The following is an 8,281-nucleotide window of genomic DNA, read 5'->3' as shown; positions in this document are numbered from 1 at the left end:
TGTCTATAAATACCTTGAGATGGCACACTAGACAATTCACCACCCAACACCACAAAACTACTCTCTCCTCTCCCTCAATAACTTTCGGCCGAATACCCCTTGATCATCCATCATATTTTTCGATTTTGTTCTTCACATTCCAACATCATACAAGTGTCAAGTGTCACGCATAAGAAGGCTTGGTGCACTCGGAGCTCGAAGGACCTCTTTCTCTAGCTTTTATCCACCACATTCGCGTCTAGATACTTCCCTAGCCTCGAGCTAGTGGTATGTTGCTTAAAACACATTCTTGAGCTATTTTGAAGTGGTTAATGTGATGTGTAATGATTAAAACTCGAAATCTTACAAAATGGTGCATTAAAGTCTACTAAAAACATGAAAAATGATGGTTAAAAGCTCACTAGTTGTGTAAATGTTGTAGTAATTGAAATTTGTGATTATTTAGGCCCGATCTACGTTGTGGTAGCTCGGATCATCATTTAACCCTGTTTGGTTAAGATCATGGATCTTGACATAAGCTTGTTTGAAATGGTGCAAGGGTTAAAAGGTGAAACTCTACCACACAAGAAACATGAACTTGTGTAAAAGTATTTTTACTTATGAAATAGTGTCTAAAACTAGCCGATCTATGTGTCCACAAGTGGTATTTTCAAAAGACCAAGCGTCAAAAGAAATCACATGTTCTAATCCGGATCTTACACAAACAAAAGTGATTTTTTGTGATCAAACAAGTGTGCGAACACTAGTGTAACAAAAGTTTTAACAAAGAAATATTTTTCGTAAAAACCGACTAGAAGTTGTGGAACTTCATATTCTTTAAAAATAAAGTTTTTTTTTTAAGAAATTAAACTTATTTTTAAAGATAACAAGACTTACTAAATGTGCTAGTAAATTACTACACATTTTTGTAAATATGCAAGTTCATGAAATGGGGAAAATTAGTGATTGTTGTTGATGATTATTGTTGATAATTGTTGTTGATGATTATTGTTGATAATTGTTGTTGATGATTATTGTTGATAATTGTTGTTGATGATTATTGTTGATAATTGTTGTTGATGATTATTGTTGATAATTGTTGTTGATGATTGTTGACGATTTAAAAGAAAATAAACACATGTTTTGAAAACATGGGAAACCTCCATTTTTAGGGGAAACTCTGTCAAAATTTTTATAAATTTTGACACTTAGAAAAATATAAGTTTTTGAAGAACTTATTCCCTAAAAATGTATTTAAAGGTATTACCAAGGTTTCCCTAATTTTTGGTGATAAGAAATGAGGATTTCTTCAAAAATAAAAGTGGATATAAATATGTATATTTTTGAGAGAAAAATATATATTATTTTATCACCAACTTTTGTGCTAAGTGTATATAGTATGTGTTATACGTGCTAGCGTATTGAGACGTAAAGATACACTAAATACTCATGAGGAGTATAAACCTGAAAATACACATACGACATGCTTAGACACATACAAGAGGATATATTTATGAAAATATATTACTTGGACAAAATACATAATTCGGGTGCAAAATACAAGATACGTATATTTATTTTTGAGAAAATGATATAAGACAAATAGTTAAAAATATAAATATTTTTAACACAAGAACACAAATACAAAAGATAGTGACTTGCACTTGTGCGATACAAGTCTAGTGACTAACGTTAATAAAACGCGTTTAGGTCACGACGCTAGATAAGCAACTCCGGTGAAGTTTACGACGCAGGAACGCAAAGTTGTGAGTTCATGCTCCCCCTTTTCTTTAACTGTTTTTTGTTTTATAACTCTCGGGGGTGAAATACATGTTACAAATATTATAATTTTTTTTACAAGTAGTAAAAATACAAGAAGCACTCTTGGTGAGAACGAGTACCGAGTGCAATACGAATCGAGAATACAAAAATACGAGAAGCACACTTGGTGAGAACGAGAACCAAGTATGATGTGCTTTAAGAAATGCCTAGAAATTACTAGATCATGTGAGCATAGACTTAATACTAAAAATGCCATAAAGTCTTGGTGAAAACTAGTACCAAGCCATTAAAAACATTCAGTAATTAGGGACGAGGGTTAGATCTAACGGGTACGGCCGAGCCCCACTCATGGTCCTTATGTGACCTCTTGAGTGCTTCGGTGTCCCAGTCGAGGTAAATCGACACAGTCGAGGTAAATCGACACAGTCGAGGGTAATCGACACAGTCAAGGGAAATTGACACAGTCGAGGTTAATCGACACAGTCGAGGGTAATCGACATAGTTAAAGGAGCCAACACTAATGCTCCATAAGTCCTCACATGCCTTAAAGGAGCCAACACTAATGCTCCATAAGTCCTCACATGCCTTAAAGGAGCCAACACTAATGCTCCATATGTCCTCACATGCCGAAATGTCTTTGTACAAACATTCAATTAGTACGTGGTGTACACAAGAAAACTTGATTTTTGCAAGAATACTTTATTTATACAAGATACATACCATGTTTTCATACTCGGTATGCAAAACGCATGAACTCGCTCAACTTTATGTTGATGTTTTCCAAAATTACATGTATTTCAGGTGACAGGATGGATCTTGGGCGCAAGTGTTGTAACTAGAAGTAGACTACAAGTTTAGATGTCATCCACTTTTGTTGAATTGTAACCTAGATGAAGGTTGTGTTTTAAAACTTAAATGACAAGTGTTTGTGATCCTCAAAATTTTCCGAATGGATGAACATCGTTTTAAATCATGTAGTTGTTTATTATGATCGAATGCAATGATAACAAGCTAGTCACACATCATACGCTTCCGCAAAAGACAGGGTGTGACACTTTCTAACACTGTCTCCCCCTATCGGTAACAATTCCTCCAAAAATAACAGTTTTCCGTATGTTAAGAATTTTAACAGAAAAAGACACTATTTTTTTTTGTATTTTTGAATTTTCTGAAAGAAAGTAAATACGAAAAGCAATAAACACTCTATTTTTGTGAGAATCACCGGTAAGAAGATCATATCAGCACAATCAAACTGTTTTCACACTATTAGATAATTCTTTATGTAATTTTCCGTGAAAAGCAGTTCAAGATGATTACCAGTATGTTTGTCCACTTAAACAAAATGCATGAACATTTCAAGTACCATTAACGTATGATACTTTAAGGTAATATTATTTCTGATATACTAGTGTGACCCACTTCAGGATATACCCCCGCGATCAAGGTATGCACAAAGATTCATCGTAGTAGGTGAGTATACTGAATTCATCCGTTTTGTTTTCAACGTTTAGATAATTGGTGATCAGGTCAGTACTTCCGTACAGCAAAGAGACCAAAATATCTAACGAGGGCTAAAACAGATACCATTTTTGGTATGATTATGCATTTTGCACATTTTGAATAACTCTCTAGGAGAGCGTCTTCATTTTCAAGGTTTTGGCATTTTTAGCTCTTTTAAGATATCCTGGTTGTGCCTAGGTCAGCATGTATCTGGATGCAGCAGAAGGACAACCCTGATATCCCCAGATGAAATAACAGTATAAAGACCCAAAAACTTCAGATTTTGGCAATCTATCAACGCAAGAATTAAGGTCATTAAACCATACACCACTGATGTGTTCCCCACTCATACACAGTGCATTTAGGTTTATATCACATAGGTAAGTTGATTATTTCATGCTTTTGCCTACTGGTACATCATATGATGAAGCTGCTATCACACTTAAGCAATTTAATTCAGTTTGAGTGTGACAGTCTAACTTGATGATGTACTATCATATCTTCTTTTTCACTCAGTGAGAACTCATTTTTGATTTTCTATTTTTTATGTTTTTGATTTTTCAATGTTTTTGAATTTTTGATTTTTACGAAAGCAGTAAACTATTTATAAAATTCTTATGAAAAACCAGTTATTCAGGTTTCCTCATCCCGTTGAGTTCGACTAAGTGTTCAAAGCGAGCTCGATCAAAAGCTTTTGTGTAAAGATCAGCAAGATTATCTAGTATGTCGACCCAGTGCAATTCAATGTGTCTCTTTTCAGCACAATCCCGTATAAAGTGATGACGTATGTCAATATGTTTAGTTCTACTGTGCTTTACGGGATTGTTTGTGATTGATATAGTGGCATTATTATCTATCATAATAGGAGTACGAGTGAAATCCAAACTGTAATCGCGCATCTGCTGTTGAATCCAGAGAACCTGAGAGCAACAGCTACCCGCAGCAATATATTCAGCTTCACACGTAGATGTAGACACACAAGATTGCTTCTTGCATTGCCAAGACACGATCCTGCCTCCTAAGAACTGACAACCACCTGTTGTAGACTTTCTGTTTGATTTGCATCCTCCAAAGTCTGAATCAGTGTAAGCAACGAACCTCAAATCACTATCAGCTGGATACCACAACCCAAGTTTAGGTTTCTGTAGGATCGTTTCGCGACCTAAACGAGTCGTTCGGAAGAGCTCAAATCCGTTTCAGAGGCGGAAACAAAGAAACGGACACGAATACAGCTTGATCTACACTTTAAACCTCTTGTATATGATTTTACAGCGTTTACAGTTACAAGGAACACCGGCAATACCTCGGTATCAAATCTGGAATCGTTACAAAAGCTAACAGTTTGAAGCCTATTTATACTAGTTATCTATCGTTTGAACATCTTCAAACGGCCACGAGACTTCAAACGGCCACGAGACTTCAAACGGATCACTATTCAAACGAAGACCTTCAAACGGTCTTGTTCTTCAAACGGTTGGTTTCATGTGATTTGACAGTTCAAACGGCCAAGCATGATTGCTCTTCAAATGGTCAACTCCTAACAATTTTGATCTTCAAATTGAACCCTCATTGGACCTTCAAGCCTAACCATCTCATTGGTCCTCCATTTTATTTGTCTTTAGTGATGTTGTGTTATCTTGTTGGACATGCATAGAAGGAAACTTAACAACTTTAAACGACCATCATGCAATATATATACTTCATGATGTCACATGTGATGTCATCTAGGTGATGTCACATGTGATGTCATGCTTGATCGGATCCGCACCGAGACTAAGACTCGATATTAAGACGTAGACGACAGATGACTGCACCAACAGACTCCCCCTCAGATGTTGACGAGTCTTAAGTGTCGAGTCTTCAACGACTTCAGTCTTTATCAGAGGTCTTCAGACTCCCCCTTGCGATATGCTGGCATTTCTTCAGATCATCAGCATTAGGATCTTTGTCTGTCTTTCCATGTCACAGATTTTCATCTTATCCTGCAAAAACTCTACCCCAAAGTAAAATTTCTCTCACATACATATTTCAATCACAAATACATGTACTAACTCTAACTCACTTCTCAAAAACACAATGATTTTCCAATCAGATGAACCACTTTAGGGTTAGATTATGAAAACATTTAATTCCAAACATACACTCCCCCTCAAATATTGATCATCATGTTTAGCACTCGGAATTTTGAAAAATTAGCTCTTCAATACCAGTTGTCGAAAATCTTTTTGAGTTTTTCAAAAGTTTATGCTAAAACACACTGAAAATCTTTTTGGATTTTGGAATAAAGAAACTGAAATGCAGTAAAGAAATTTTTACAAACAATATTTTTGTGAGTTTGTGTAAGAGGATCATATCAGCTGATGAGACATGTCACCAACACCATTAAGCTTGATTCCATTTTCAGTTCAAAACAATTTACCTAGATTATCAGTATATCTGTCCACTTAAATTTTTACACAAATTTCAACTGTTCCGAGATACTATATTAATGTTTTAAGAACTTAAACTTATCCGTGTGTCCCACTACTTGAATATACTCCCGTATCCAGATCCCAATATTCAGTCTTACAGGTGAGTATACCACAGATGATATCTGTAAGGGGTTAGGTGCGAAACCGTGAGAGCTCAGGTCAGAACTTCCGTTCAGCAGAGAGATGACGGCTCGACTTTTGGTGGGTCCCCTTTAGAGGATCTTTTTTTACAACGGCAATGACTATCAATTTTATTGTTTCATCGATTTGCTGAGGGCGGCGCTTTTTCAAGCATTTGCAGAAAGTATTATCCGGGGACTAGGTCAGTACTTCCATACAGCAGAAGTCCCGGGATAATACCCTAGATATCACTGAGCATAAAGACCTAGTATCTCAGAATAAGGGATCTTTCAAACAAGATTTCAGGGGTTACCTATATATCCAAGCAGTTTTGTTAACCCACAGAATAAGCAAGTTTGAAATTTAGGTTTATATCTCGTCACAATCTACTAAATGTGTAAAAATCTACTGACACATCCGCAGTAAGATTGTTTATCACTTTTAAACTTTCCAATTCTTTAGCATGTTGTGATAGTCCACTGATGTACTATCATTTCCTCTTTTATGCAACAAAAACTCATTTTTTATTTTATCATGTTTTTGGCCTTTTCAAATTTTCTAATGTTTTTGGATTTTCTGAAATTTCTACTCCCCCTAAAATGCAAACACATTAAAGAAAATTGAAAACAAACTGTACAGAAATATGACAACTGATATCAAAACGCATCAATTCGCCATTCACTAGGCATAAACAATCTGAACTCCCCCTATCACAAACCATTTTCTCATTTAGATTTCAAAACACTTAAGTTTGTTTTAATCAAAATGATTTTTCCAGAAAATGAGTTTGTTTTACCACTTGTAAATTTACCACTTGTTTAAGTACGGGGATATGGTTCATCATCTTGTCAGTTTTATCAAATATAGTAAATCAAGTACAACTTAATGTCCCTGATTTACTGTTTGCAATCATGCAACCTGTACCACTTGTAAAAATAACCAAACAATATCACATAAAGGTATGTCACTTCTACACAAACCATTTTTCCAATCAGAATGCCGATTCCTGCTTCACACTTACCAACCTGGAAGCTCCGGCGTACTCATTCAACCTGTAAAGTTTTAACAATTTTAAGAATTTTTCATACAAACTCATAATACATGAATGATGCCGATTCCTGATCCACGATTACACATTTGGGATCTCCGGCAAGTCAGGTTTTTCAATCGAAGAAAATGTCCACCCAAGCCTGACCAGCCTTGGGTGATTTCAATTCAGATTCTGTTGGAGTGTAAGTTGCTTTCTTTGTAGCGTAGAAATCCTTTACCCCTTTCACCTTCCCCTCGACCATCTTTCCGAAAATCTTCTTTACTTTCCCGTTAAATGCTTTCTCAACATCAAAATTATCCTTTTCAGAATAATCCTGATTTGAGACTTCAGTCTTTCCAACTTTTCTTTTAAAATTCTCAGTCCTCAATGGTGGAAAATTCTCGTCATCCATTGAAGGAACTAAGTTTTCATCACTCTCATCAAACTGTGGCTCCTCTGATTTTGTGGAATCAGACTCATCGCCAGATTTTACCTCAGATTTCTTAACAACCCATTTTTGGTTGTCAAGTTTTACACTTCGCTTGTAAAATCTCTTCGAACATTCACCAACTTCAAATGTTGAATTTTTGAAAACTTTAAATTGTTTAGTTGGTGGTTCGGTTTTATCAACAAACACTTCTTTCAGTTTTCCAGATACTCCCTGTTTTGTGTTCGTCGCTTTCGGACAGTTCCATGCAATGTGACCGGCTTCATTGCATCGGAAACAGGTTCTGGTTTCTTTCTTCACATAAGCTCCATTCTTTCACTTCTTGACAAGAAATTCTTGGTTAGATTGTTTCCAGAATGGGCTTTTTGCTTCCTCTTCTGAGCTTGTACCTGAAACAAATTTTGTATTTTTAGAAAATTTTTCATTTTTATAGTTTTCTGGTGGAGTAAAACCAAGTCCTTTCTTTTTGTAGCTACGATTTTGGTTTGGTTTCTTTTGAAAACCCGAACCAGAATTGTAACCTTTTTTCTTGTTTAGTCGTTGTTGAACTCTTGAGGTGTAAAATTTAGGTTTACCATTAAGATTTAAATCTTTTATTTCAGAAATATTAATTTCTGTTAGTTTGAAAACCTTTTTAATCATTTCTGGTTTAACACCTCTTATTGGAAACTCTTTATCAAAATATAATTTGTCGAACCATTCAAAGTATATGCAACTTCAAACATTTCGTCATTCAAATTAGATTTTGACAATAAAAACTCTTTACTGTAAACCCGTTTTCCCGATGATTTAGAACTCTTTTCAGACGAACTCGAACTTCTGACTGACTGACACGAACTTTCGGACTCGGACTTTGACTCTGACTCCTCATCCTTATCCAACACCTGATCGACCACTCGTTTTATCAGTTCGGACTCATGATCTGTGTCGGACGCTGTGAACGTGACGTCA

Source organism: Helianthus annuus, chromosome 5 (genome assembly GCF_002127325.2).
Source record: "Helianthus annuus cultivar XRQ/B chromosome 5, HanXRQr2.0-SUNRISE, whole genome shotgun sequence".
Classification (NCBI taxonomy): Eukaryota; Viridiplantae; Streptophyta; class Magnoliopsida; order Asterales; family Asteraceae; genus Helianthus; species Helianthus annuus.
The sequence above is the reverse complement of the archived record's forward strand: the minus strand, read 5'-3'. Positions refer to the sequence as shown.